General features: G+C 41.1%; 1 long non-coding RNA gene across 1 annotated transcript in view; it reads right to left on the bottom strand.

The window, feature by feature from the left end:
• The window catches only part of LOC145982662 (uncharacterized), a 277107-nt gene extending 270758 nt beyond the window's left edge, over window positions 1-6349 (bottom strand). Inside the window, exon 1 of the long non-coding RNA XR_014441124.1 lies at window positions 6272-6349. This is a non-coding gene — a long non-coding RNA (uncharacterized LOC145982662). The remainder of the gene's footprint in view (window positions 1-6271) is intronic.
• Window positions 6350-14090: the final 7741 nt, after the last annotated feature.

Genomic DNA, 14090 nt, shown 5'->3' with positions numbered 1-14090 from the left:
TAGTATATTGAAGAAAATTATTATGACATGTTATTTATTGTTATGGGGAATTTGAAAAGAGGTTTTCTTATTTGAAACTCAATCCCCCCTCTCCACTAGAAATAATTGATAATTTGTCCCCTCCCTACAGGAATACTTTCCGCCTCTAATGAATAATATAAATATATGAAGACTTATACAATTAAGACTTATTAAAACTTTCGAACCAGCCAGAAGCATAAATAAAATGCATGTAAGTCTTCACATATTAGTTTATTCCAATTAATGAATTTTAAAACAAGTAACTCTGTTACTTTTTAACTGCAACTGTTTTAAAAAAGTCACTTTCCGAACCCTGCATATGTCCCTGCGATATCCATTCAATAATAAACGCAAATGACTGTGTCAAATAAAATTATATATGTGAAATATATATATTTTTAGGTTGACCTTCATTTTCCAAGGAAGGGGCACTCCTTCCTGTGCCCCGCCTTCTGGGAATTATTTACAATTTTATACTCTAAAAAATTGCTTCAACGATATTTTGAAGCTAAAATCTTAGATTTTAAGTTAATTTGAATAATATATACTCCGGTAGCCATTTTTTAAAAAAAATCAGAAATAAGTTGTCAAATTTTCAGAAGGAATGAAAAAGTTATCAATTTTATTTCTGGGTAAATTAGATCATATAATAATAATAATCCTATAGCGCAACAGTCCAATATCGGACCAAGGCTTACCTACTGACTGCTGGCCTCCCTCCCACGCGAGCCACCCAGGGGGCGTGGAGATCTGCAGCCAGACTAGGAGGACGGGTGGTCAGCCCAACCGACCCCCAGCCGTTGTAGGACTTCGCGACCGGATTACGCTCACTCACTCGGAGCTCCCAAATTTCCTCACGATGGTGGGTTGCCAACGGCCCTATACGTAGGCCGAATAAATTCCGACCAGAGCTGGATTCGAACTTACGCCGTCCCGCAGCGAACGATCTCAAGACGAGTGAATGCCTTAACACGCTTTTTTTTAAATTTTTGATAAAGGAAATACCTCCTACATGGAGGTATCCCCCACCATTCACTCTTTTTCTTACTTTTACGCTTTTCAATTCTTACATTTTTCCTTTGTTTCTTATCAACTGGACGAACACAAATACCCATGCCTTGCCCGGGACTCGAACCCAGAACACCTGGCGTTGCAGCACGCTCTGCTAACCACTTTTTTTTATTTTTTTTTTTATAAAAAGGAAATACCCCCTACACTGAGGTATCCCCCACCATTCACTCTTTTTCTCACTTTTACACTTTTCAATTCTTACATTTTTCTTTCTTTCTTATCAACTGGACGAACACAAATACCCATGCCTTACCCGGGACTCGAACCCAGAACCCCTGGCGTTGTAGCGTGCTCTGCTAACCACTTCGCCACGGAGGTCGACGACCCGCTCGGCTACGGAGGAGGACAGTTAGATCATATAAGTTCATTATAAAAATACTTGTATTGATGTTGCACCTTTCCCTCTCAACGATAATTGAAATTTTAGTAAATCATGCTTTCGGTCCAAAGAAAAATAGAAAATACTATTTTATTAATTCATTAGTGTACTAAAATATAAATGTGAACTGTTAAAATATATTTTTCTGGAATCCTTATTGTTTGGTTAACATTGTCGTAAAGTTTACAAAAGATTGAATAATTTTTAAGAGGGATAGGATTATTTCTCCAAGGCAGCGCAGTTCATACTTGGAGGTTATGTGAACGGAAGAAAGGATGAATCACTGAAAGTTAGAGGGGCTATAAATATGAAACCAGGCAAGTAAGACAAAAAAGAAAAGGTCGTTTCTCACCACCATGAAAGGATTAAATTTGTCAAATTTCATCAAACTTTGAGATCATGGGTAGCATGGTCTGGTTGAATTGACTTGGAATGACCCATAAACCTTTCAAATATACTCAGAAGGGACACAGATTTCTAAGCACTAAAGCACATTTAAAACACGAATTTTAAAAGATGAAACAAATTTGAAAAAAAAAAATAATAAAACGAAGGCATGTGTTTTTTCAACATTGATTATTTTTGTTTCAAAAATCATGGCTAGAAGTTAGTTGGTACCTGTGTGTGGTTTTACTTTACATATGGATTCAAATATTTTCGAATATTACTACCCTTATAAGGTCTTTATCCATTAAGGGCTTTAAACATATTGGATTGTTTTTCTGTGTCTAAGTAAAGCTCTTCTAGTCAAGTGAAAATATCTGCCGTTAAATAAAGTACCAGCAATCTTCCCTTCCCGCGGACGCTTTCTATGAATCATCCAGCGCATTCTTCATGGTTCCATAAGCACGCACACTGTCTACCAGCAGGGTGGAATGTGCAGGTGCAGGTAATTCTTGGAATTAGGCTTCAATTTCATTAATGCCTCAGAAATAGACATTTGACGCTCATAGAAATTTGTACGAGATCATCACGAATAAATCGTAATATCTCTCTTTGAGCTTCAATTCCATTCGATGCCAGGTCAAATAGTATTCGATGTAAGTTACAACGGGAAAAAAATATTATCGAAAAATTAATATATTATATTGGGTGAAGTAAAGTAAAAACAAAAAAAAGTAAAGTGTTCCCCTGTGCTTAGCACCACGCCATGATCCGGTCGTGAGTGGGATGTGATCAGCATCACGCCCCTGACCGCGTTTACCCCCCAGGTACCCATGTTATTCGACGTTGGGTGGGCGCCGGGGCCGCTTACGTTAGAAAAGTTCCCTGATTTGAACCAGCCGGGGATCGAACCCGGGACCTTTAGCATGGTAGTCAGACGCGTTACCGACTGAGCCACAGCGGCTTATTGGGCGAAGGAAATTTATAAAACAAAAATACATTTAATTTAATCCTATCTCCTCGTGTCTCGATCTGGCCCCGCCATAACCCTCACCCTCCATTTACCCTCACTCCGCACGCCCTCACCCTCAGAGTGCAGTCGCCCTCCACCACCCTCACCCTTCGTGATCGCTTTCGCCCTCACCCTCCACCACCCTCACTCTCCGAGATCGCAGTCGCCCTCACCCTCCATCACCCTCACCCTCCGATATCGCTCTCGTCCTCCACCGCCCTCACCCTCCGAGATCACTCTCGCCCTCACCCTCCAAGATCGCAGTTGTCCACGCCCTACACCGCCCTCACCCTCCGACATTGCTCTCGCCCTCGCCCTCCACCGCCCTCACCCTCCGACATCGCTCTCGCCCTCCACTGCCCTCACCCTCTGAGATCGCAGTTGCCCTCACCCTCCACTGCCCTCACCCTCACAAGTCTTCCGGAGGGTGAGGTCTGCCCTCACGAGGGTCGCCCTCCAGAGGGTGAACACCTCTGCTCTAAACATAGACATAATCTGCAAATTACTAATTTCTACTGCCTCCTGTGCGTTCTCGGTTTTGGCTACAGGAATACCGCCCCCGTTATTACCAATATCTACCGGATCCATGATGTTCTCGGGTGAAACAAAACTACTAAACCTTGATAACTCGCGCGTTTGTTCCCTTGTCTGCACCATATCACGATCGCAAAAAAGCAAAAGTAAAAAAGATCAACTGAAGCACGGTTTTAAATAGCCAAAATAGGGTAAACTGTCGCGATAATCTAATAATATAAAACAAAAAATGTAGCAAAACGGAAAACAAAATTTGGAAAAGTTATAGTGGATCTGTAATCGCGCACATTCCTTCAATCACGTTTCTTCCTTCTAGTCATTAATCTTATTTTTGATTCTTATCAGAACAATTCACAAACAAATTATATTTTATATCCTCTTCTCCTTACTTCTTTATATATATTTACATGGCAGAGCTACTGTATTATTATTAGTATTATTTTTTTCAAAACAATTAATCAAATTTCTCTCACTTTTTTCTTTTTTCCTTTTACAAATCACTCAAAAGATCGTAGGTTCTTGACATATTGCAATAACAATGCCCCTTAGGTGGGCGACACGTTTTGATGCACGGCTGAGGCTGTAGCTCGGTAGACGCGCCGGTAGAGTTTGGATTCTAAGCGAAAAGTCACCGGAGTTGAAATAAATTTTGGTATGCTCGCCTACCTCACCAAGTCGCCAGCCAATGCCCACGAGCTCTGCGTCAGAAGAGGGTGATGCATTGGAAAAAAGCAAAATGTCGACTTTATACATATATTATATACACACACCAAAATTTATATTTATATATAGCAGAAAAAAGCTGTACATTACAATACTCACGTCTTACATTCAGGATATGAAACAACTAAGATAAATTTTATGTGTTGTTTTGGTATGTTTCCATTATAATAATAAAAAAATATTTACAATGTTTCTAGACATATCTAAATATAATGGAAACAACAAACATGTCAAAACAACATATGAACACTACTACGCAACACACAGATACAAACAAACATTGATTTCTAAGGACAAGAGACAACACAACTTCTAAGGGCAAGAGACTCACAAGAATATTACCCTGCAAGAACATCAAAAAATAAAAAAAGCAAGAACAAGATACAACAAAAAAGAAGAACAAGGCTATGAGACAGCACACACATATATCTATATAAAGTGCCAAGATGGCGGCAACTAGAAGAAGCTGCGCTGATCGTCGTCCCATTTTTCGAGAATTTTCAGTGTTCTTTCTGAGTTTGTCTTTGATCCTGGTGTACTCGTGCCTCCGCTATAGTGTTTCCTCCCCAATGTCAAAGGATTTTCACAATCTATTGCGATGGAGATGTTCTGAGAGAGACTTTTAGTTTTCGGCACTCGCGGCAACAGGTATTCGTGTCTCCACCATGGCTTCACCCAGCAGCAGGGAGCAGCGCTCGGAAGGTAAGGGGACCCCATCCTATGCATGGTTTTAATCTGTGGAGACATTCAAGTGAATCTGGGACCTGTAAAAACATTGGCAAATTTCTCTGTGTATTACCAAAATACACAGAGCATTAAGAACAAGCTTACTGACTGTGCTGCTTTTGCATGTGAACTAATGACATACAATTGCTTGATATTTACTGAAAGATGGTTAACTGAAAATGTTAGTGACAGTGAACTACCATTCGCAAGCCATTTTAACATATTTAGAAAAGATTGTGTGACTCGCGGTGCTGGTGTAATGATATGTGTTAGCACAAAATGGCCAATGACCTAAAGCGGAACTGTGAATTACTGTGGGTCAAGGTTTCAGTATCCAATCCAAATAATCTTCCCCTTGGCGCAGTGGTAGCGTCATTGCCTTGTAAGCAAGGGGTCCCGGGTTCGATCCCCGGTGGAGGCACAAGTGGTTCGGATTCCACTTTAAACTGTAGACCTTACTGTGCATAAAGTGGATTTAAAGTACAACATAACATAACCAGTGGCACAGCAACCCATTGAACGCCTGTGCCTACCTTCAGACTGTCGACCTCACTCCCACCTGATTCTACTTGCTCACTCACCCAAGGTGGGAGGTCATCCAAGCAGTTACGGGATGGCGTGTGGTCAGCACGACCGAATTCACAGTCCTTGTAGGTTTCCATGACCGGGTTACGCTTCTCATTCGTAGCTCCCCAATTTCCTCCAAATTGTTACGCTTCCCCCAGGAGACTCGAACCTGCGCTCGTCAAGTAGCAGGTGTGGGACTCCATGCGTACAATGTCTTAATAGAATCTTTTCCAACAGTCTGTGCTTGGAAAGATAAAGAAAGTGAAACTTTTTTGTTGTAAACAGTATTGTGTTCAACTAGATATGATTTTTTTATTTGCTTTATTTTACTTCACTTTTTGTGTTACTTTTGGCTAATTTGCGAAGGTGGGGATGAGTGATGATATGATGAATGAACACTCACTAATTACATCCATGTCCAGGTTGGCATTCGAACCCGGGACCCCTGGCATTGTAGTGCGATCTGGTTATGAAGCAACATGATTGAAAAATGACTATCTTTCAAAACAATGTCGTAAATTAATTGTTGACGTATTTTTCATTGTCTCCGTAGTTGGTACAAAGTATAAGCCAGTGTAATCTACGCGTAGCAAACGACTGTAGGTGTAGACTTAAGCTATGGAATTTGACAGATCCAAAAATGCATATTCTTATTTTGGTTTATTTATAGTCTCTTTTCTTCACTTTCAGATTAAATACGACAAGGAGAATAAACACAATAGAACACCCACTTCATCATGACTTGAATCTGGAACCTTCAGAGGCGAGACCTTGAATTTAGCATTCAGTGTGCTCGAGTACTGTATGTGTCTTTAAATAGGATATATTGCAATAAAGAATACTAATTCACATACCATTGCCAAAGCGTGGACTCTTTCTATATAATGTTCAGGAAGATGATAGAGATCCGTTATGGCACCTTCCTGGTCCTGAAACATAGAAAATAAAGCTCTTGAACATTTTATTTCATGTGCCACAAAATAAATTAAATATAATTCATTTAGTAGGGATGGAATCACATGTACCAAAGCAAAAATGAAGTGTCTGCTATTTACATTGTTAGGAACAATATTATGAATTTCTCTTTTTCATATTTTTACATATCTTGTACTGAAAATATTGAATTTTTCGTTTACAGTATATATTTCTTACATACAATGTGGTATTTGTGCAATTTCTTTAGTTTTCATTGATTAATGCAGATAATATTTGTGGGGCAAACATTCAAAATATGTTTTTACAAAAAAGATGTTCTTATATTATCTACAAAGCCACCAACACATTATCAAAAGGACACGGGTCTTCAAATGACAAGGGTCTCCAAAGGACAGGGGTTTCCAAAGGACATGGGTTTCCAAAGGACAGGGGTCCTCAAAATGACAGGGGTTTCCAAAGGACATGGGTCCTCAAAATGACAGGGGTTTCCAAATGACAAGAGTCTCCAAAGGACATGGGTCCTCAAAATGACAGGGGTTTCCAAAGGACATGGGTCCTCAAAATGACAGGGGTTTCCAAAGGACATGGGTTTCCAAAGGACAGGGGTCCTCAAAATGACAGGGGTTTCCAAAGGACATGGGTTTCCAAAGGACAGGGGTCCTCAAAATGACAGGGGTTTCCAAAGGACATGGGTCCTCAAAATGACAGGGGTTTCCAAATGACAAGGGTCTCCAAAGGACATGGGTCCTCAAAATGACAGGGTTTCCAAAGGACATGGGTCCTCAAAATGACAGGGGTTTCCAAAGGACATGGGTCCTCAAAATGACAGGGGTTTCCAAAGGACATGGGTCCTCAAAATGACAGGGGTTTCCAAAGGACATGGGTCCTCAAAATGACAGGGGTCCTCAAAATGACAGGGGTTTCCAAATGACAAGGGTCTCCAAAGGACAGGGGTCCTCAAAATGACAGGGGTTTCCAAAGGACAGGGGTCCTCAAAATGACAGGGGTTTCCAAAGGACATGGTCCTCAAAATGACAGGGGTTTCCAAAGGACATGCGTCCTCAAAATGACAGGGGTTTCCAAATGACAAGGGTCTCCAAAGGACATGGGTCCTCAAAATGACAGGGGTTTCCTGACATGGGTCCTCAAAATGACAGGGGTTTCCAAAGGACAGGGGTCCTCAAAATGACAGGGGTTTCCAAAGGACATGGGTCCTCAAAATGACAGGGGTTTCCAAAGGACATGGGTCCTCAAAATGACAGGGGTTTCCAAAGGACATGGGTCCTCAAAATGACAGGGGTTTCCAAATGACAAGGGTCTCCAAAGGACATGGGTCCTCAAAATGACAGGGGTTTCCAAAGGACATGGGTCCTCAAAATGACAGGGGTTTCCAAAGGACATGGGTCCTCAAAATGACAGGGGTTTCCAATGTACATGGTTTCAAAGGACTGGAGTCTCTAAAGAACAGGGATGCCCAAAGGAGAGGGGTCTTTAAAGGACAGGGGTGTCCAAAGGAGAGGGGTCTTTAAAGGACAGGGGTGTCCAAAGGAGAGGGGTCTTTAAAGGACAAGGGTGTCCAAAGGATATAGGTCCTCTAAATGACATGTGTATCCAAAGGACACGGGTGCTCAAAATGATCGGGTTTAAAAAGGACAAGGGTCTCTAAAGGATACGGGTCCTAAAAGGGGGGGGGGATCTTAAAAGGACACAGGTCTAAAAAAAGGGGTCTACAAAGGACAGGGGTCTCGAAAGAAAAGGTACCTTCAACATGACAAGGCTTTGCAAAGAACAGGCATCTAAAAAGGACAGTTCTTTCTTTTTCAAATATGGAATATATAATGATTAAATTACAAATATGTGCTCAGGCTCTCTCTCACTCTCGTTTTAGTAGTTTTATTTAAATATACTACTCTTGGCCTCTAACAGTCATAAATACGTATGTATTTATTTGGGCAAGAGAACGCGCATTCATATTGTTGTTGGTTTGGTTTATTTTACTTCACTTTTCTGCCACATTTGGTTATCGTGAAAATGAGTGATGATATGATGAAATTGATGCAGGGACCTCATATGAACAATGCATGACAGGATTCGAACCCGTGATGAGTGCGCATTCTTGTCTTATGTGTTGCAGTGAATAATGAAATAATTTGGAATGAAAAATATATCTCAGAACTCAAAAAGTCAAATGAATATCATTGAAGAAACTACAAAAAAGTGCTGTGTTTTGTTACCTGTTTTGTTTCTGTGCACAAAGTGTACTTAAAACACCAAATCAACCAACCGTGGGAGAGTGGTTATCACAGCGTGCTACGACAACAGGAGTTCCGGGTTTGAACCCCGACCTGGGCATGGGTGTTCTTTGTGTTTGTCCCTTCATTAATTTTATGGCATCATCTTCGTAATTAACCAAATGTGACAAAAAAGCGATGCTAAGTAACAAAAGTGAAATGAAATCATTGATTGATTGCTTGATTAGGTTTATTTTAATTCGCTTTTCCGCCACTTTTGGCTAATCACGAAAATGATACGAAAAAATTGATGAAGGGAGACACACAAAGATTACCCATGGCCAAGCTGAGATTCGAACACAGGATCTCTGGCTTAGTAGTCAAATCAAATAGTTTTCTATATTCAAATGTGGGTGGGGTATACGTGTACTTTTTCTTTGTACTCATTCATCATTTTGCAATCTTTTCCTGTTATTTACATTCTTTTTTTTAGGAATAATGGGCCCTGAAGCGGGGAGGGGTATGACCCACACCAACCCCCCTCACCTTGAGCACGCCACTGACTGCTGCCACAAGTGTCGACATCACCGCACGTCACTGCTAGGTAGCATATTGACAGATCGATATTGATTGATTGACATATATTGATGGGTCGCCAAAGTACAAGTATCAAAAACACTTTGTACCACACGGACAGGTCGTAAAAATAGTCTGTAGCATAAGAACACGTTGCTAAAAGAACGGGTCGCGAAAGGACAACTCAAACACTTTGTACCATACGGACAGGTCGTAAAAATAGTCTGTAGCATAACGATACGTTGCGAAAAGAGCAGGACGCCAAAGGACAAGTCTCAAAAACACTTTGTACCACATGGACAAGTCGTAAAAATAGTCTGTAGCATAAGGACACGTTGCTAAAAGAACGGGTCGCCAAAGGACAAGTCTCAAAAATACTGTGTAGCATATGGAAAAGCCGCAAAAAGACTGGATCGCAAAAGTACAAGTCTCAAAAACACTTTGTACCCCATGGAGAGGTCGTAAAAATAGTCTGCAGCATAAGAACATGTTGCTAAAAGGTCCATTCTTTTAATGGCCTGTCCTATGGCGACCCATTCTTTCAACAGCCTGTCCTACGGTGACCCGTTCTTTCAACGGCCTGTCCTACGGTGACCCGTTCTTTCAATGGCCTGTCCTACGGCGACCCGTTCTTTCAACGGCCTGTCCTACGGCGACCCGTTCTTTCAACGGCCTGTCCTACGGCGACCCGTTCTTTCAACGGCCTGTCCTACGGCGACCCGTTCTTTCAACGGCCTGTCCTACGGCGACCCGTTCTTTCAACAGCCTGTCCTACGGCGACCCGTTCTTTCAACAGCCTGTCCTACGGCGACCCGTTCTTTCAACGGCCTGTCCTACGGCGACCCGTTCTTTCAACGGCCTGTCCTACGGCGACCCGTTCTTTCAATGGCCTGTCCTACGGCAACCCGTTCTTTAAACGGCCTGTCCTACGGCAACCCGTTCTTTAAACGGCCTGTCCTATGGCGACCCATTCTTTCAACGGCCTGTCCTACGGCGACCCGTTCTTTAAACGGCCTGTCCTACGGCGACCCGTTCTTTCAACAGCCTGTCCTACGGCAACCCATTCTTTCAACGGCCTCTCCTACAGCAACCCATTCTTTCAACAGCCTGTCCTACAGCGACCCATTCTTTCAACAGCCTGTCCTACGGCGACCCATTCTTTTAATGGCCCATCTTTGGGTGACCCAGTTCTTTGGGACTTATGCTACCCAGTCTTTTTGCGGCCTTTCCATATGCTACACAAGATTTTTGAGATATGTCCTTTGCCGACTTTTAGCAACATGTCAATAAAAGAATGGGTCGCCAAATGACAAGTCTCAAAAACACAGTGCCACCAAAACACTGTGGAGCATAAGGACATGTCGCGAAAAGAACGGGTCGCTAATGAAAAAGTCTAAAAAATACTGCGTAGCATATTGAAAGGCCGCAAAAAGACCGGGTATCATAAGTACAATTCGTTAAAGCTCAGAAAGTCTGTGTAGCATAAGGATAGGTCGCCAAAGGACAAGTCTCAAGAAGACTTTGTATCATAAGTATAGGCCAATATAAGAACGGGTCGCCAAATGACAAGTCTCAAAAACACAGTGTCACCAAAACTCTGTGTAGCATAAGGACATGTTGCTAAAAGAACGGTTCGCCAAAGGACAAGTCTCAAGAAAACTGGGTATCAAAGTATAGGTCAATAAAAGAACGGGTGGCCAAAGGACAAGTCCCAGAAAGTCTGTGTAGCATATGGAAAGGCTGCAAAAAGACCGGGTAGCATAAGGACAGGTCGCTAAAAGATCGGGTCGCCAAAGAGAAGTCTCAAAAAGGTTGTAGATCATAAGGACAGGTCGCTAAAAGAATGGATCGCCAAAGGACAAGTGTCAAGAAGACTGTGTATGATAAGTATAGGTCAATAAAAGAATGGGTCACCAAATGTCGTCTCAAAAACACAGTGTAGCGGCAGGTTGCAAAAAAACTGGGTTGCCATTGGACAGACCATTAAAAGAACGGGTCGCCGTAGGACAGACCGTTAAAAGAATGTGTCGCCAAAACACGAGCCGCTACAAGAACGTGTCGCCAAAAGACAAGTTTCTAAAAGACTGTGTAGCATAAGGACAGGTTGCCAAAGGACAAGTCTCAAAAAATATGGGAGTCACAGGTCGGTAAAAGAACAGGTCGCCAAATGACAAGTCTCAGAAAGTCTGTGTAGCATATGGAGAGGTTGCAAAAAGACTAGGTGGCAGAATGACAGGCCGCTAAAAGAAGGAGTCTCCAAAGAAATCTCACCAAGTCTGTGTAGCATATGGAAAGGCCACAAAAAGACCGGGTAGCATCATGATAAACTTACTCAGGGTGGTCACTCTAGGGCCATGATAAAATTCAAGTTCAGTGTGAACTTTCCAGAAATTCAAGGGTAAAAGCAGATGCCTCTCACCATGCACACACACACACACATATATATATTAGCAATATTAAATGGTCTGTGTGATTGCAATGTTTCCAAAAATTCTAATTCTAATGCCTGGATCTCCCAGATGACACAAGTTATTCTGGAAATTATAAAAAATGTGGTTTCCATTAATTTTACAACAACACCGTGTGTTAAAAGGGATTTCCTATGAGGCAGCCATTTTAAGAGCTTATTACCATGCATATTTCAATGCAACTATATTAGATGAATCTATGAGAGTTTTGCTGATATTTTACAGCAAAACTCTCAGATTCATCTAATATAGTTGCATTGAAATATGCAAACTATCATATATCACTACACTTTTTTCAACTTTTGCAATGTTCAAGGTTCAATATTAGTGGCAAGCCTTACTTTGCTCTTGAATGTTTATCTTCGCATTGGATATGGTAACTTGTGGTTGCTGTTAAATTCCCCATTCCCTTTCAATCCCATATATCCATTTCTCACTAGTTTCCCAACAAGAAAGTTAAAACTTTTTTTTGGACAATCCTCCCTGTAGCCTAATTTCAAACACACTTGGACAATGTTACACTATAAAAGGAGGAAAATTTCTAAACAGTATAAAATAGAAGTAAAACTACACATTTTCACCTTTCGACTTCTTGTATGGAACTGGAAGAATCAAGTTTGTAATGCCAAAAAAGTCTACTTTCAATTAATCATTCAATAAAAATATTATCAGATCTTACTCAAATTTTCAAATTAGTATTAACAATAATGGAATATTTATTATTACCTTGCTTTTTAGACTCATCTTTGACGTTACTTTTGTAAAGTATTCCTGTTAGGTTGAACATCATCTCAAAATAAATAGAATGAAGCCTTGTTATTCAGACTCCAGCCCCCTCAAGTCAAAAAATAAAAGTTCTATTTTAGTGACTGACATAAATAGAGTTATTCTCCACTGCAGAAGTGTAAAATCGAAGTACCACTATCATGTCCATATTGCTGGCTGTATACTATTTTGTCATATGTCCATCTGCCTTACTTTGCAGGAGAGCTGATTGAAGTTTCATTTACGTGGATTTGAACATACTACGAGGGTCACTATTTATATTTTGAGCCTAACAATGAAAAAACAGGAATTTGGCATTGAAAACTGCTTTATTGTTTTTCGAAGTATTCTCCTTTATGGTCACTTTTGCATTCGTTCGAACCATTTGTCAGAGCAGTTTTTCCAATCTTCCTGAGACACCTCCATAATATGGTTTTTGAACGCATCAACGGCGTCTTCCGCCGACGAAAATCGTTGTCCACGCAATTTATTCTTGACATTCGGGAACAAGAAGAAGTCATTGGGTGCCAAATCAGGACTGTACGGCAGATGACCCATCAATTCGATTTTTTGACTGTTCATAAAGTCGGTTGTTAGACGAGATGTGTGACAGCTGGCATTGTCTTGATGAAGAATGATCCGACGGCGTTGTTTCTTTTCCGTATTTGACCGAAGACCTCTGGCAAACAAATTGTTGTGTACCATTCAGAGTTGACCGTTCTACGTTCCTCTAAAGGCACAGTTGCCACATGACCAGTTTTTCCGAAAAAACAGGCGACCATTTGTTTCGATATGGTTCGAGCGCGAACAACTTTTGTTGGATTGGGTTCATCTTGAAACACCCATACAGTCAACTGCTGTTTACGTTCTGGCTCATATGCATAACTTATATCCATGATTCGTCACCTGTTACAATCTTACATACGTCTCTTGAAGCACCACGATTGTATTTATTGAGCATTTGTTTGCACCAATTGACGCGAGCGTCTTTTTGAGTTTTTGTCAAATTGTGTGGGATCCAACGAGAACATACCTTTCTCACAGCTAAATGATCAATTAATATTTTATATATGCTGGTGGAACTAATGCCTATGGTTGCCTCAATCTCACAGTATTTCACATGACGATCTTGCAGTATTAGGTTTTGCACAGAATCAATGTTTTCTTGAACAACAAATGATTTTGGACGACCTTCATGAATCTTGTCGGTGAGCGAATGGCGGCCACGATTAAATTCGTTATACCAGCATTTCACAGTGGCAAAGGATGGGGCTTCATCGCCAAATGTGGAAGTAAGTTGATCGATGCACTCTTGTCTTGATAATCCACGTTGAAAATCGTAAAAAATCATCGCACGAAAATGTTCACGAGTTAATTCCATTTTATTGTTGTCGCACAATCTCCAAGGCAACATAAACAACACAAGTGAAGATATTGACAAAACATTTGAAGTACGTTGTGGTCAATAATGCCAGACGATTCCGTGCAAACGTCAAATCGCGCCTAACTTCAATCAGTGTTGCCAAGGCTCAAAATATAAATAGTGGCCCTCGTACAAGATTTGCATTACATTGTTGATAATTTATGGCACCTTGCAACAAGATGACACATTAACATGCACGGAACATGATATCATCTTAAACTAATCTCCGATTAAAAATGAAGATACAATGAAACAGCATTCAGCTGGTGATACG

Source organism: Lepisma saccharinum, unplaced genomic scaffold (assembly GCF_977018435.1).
Source record: "Lepisma saccharinum unplaced genomic scaffold, izLepSacc3.1 HAP1_SCAFFOLD_296, whole genome shotgun sequence".
NCBI lineage: Eukaryota > Metazoa > Arthropoda > Insecta > Zygentoma > Lepismatidae > Lepisma > Lepisma saccharinum.
The sequence above is the reverse complement of the archived record's forward strand: the minus strand, read 5'-3'. Positions and strand labels throughout refer to the sequence as shown.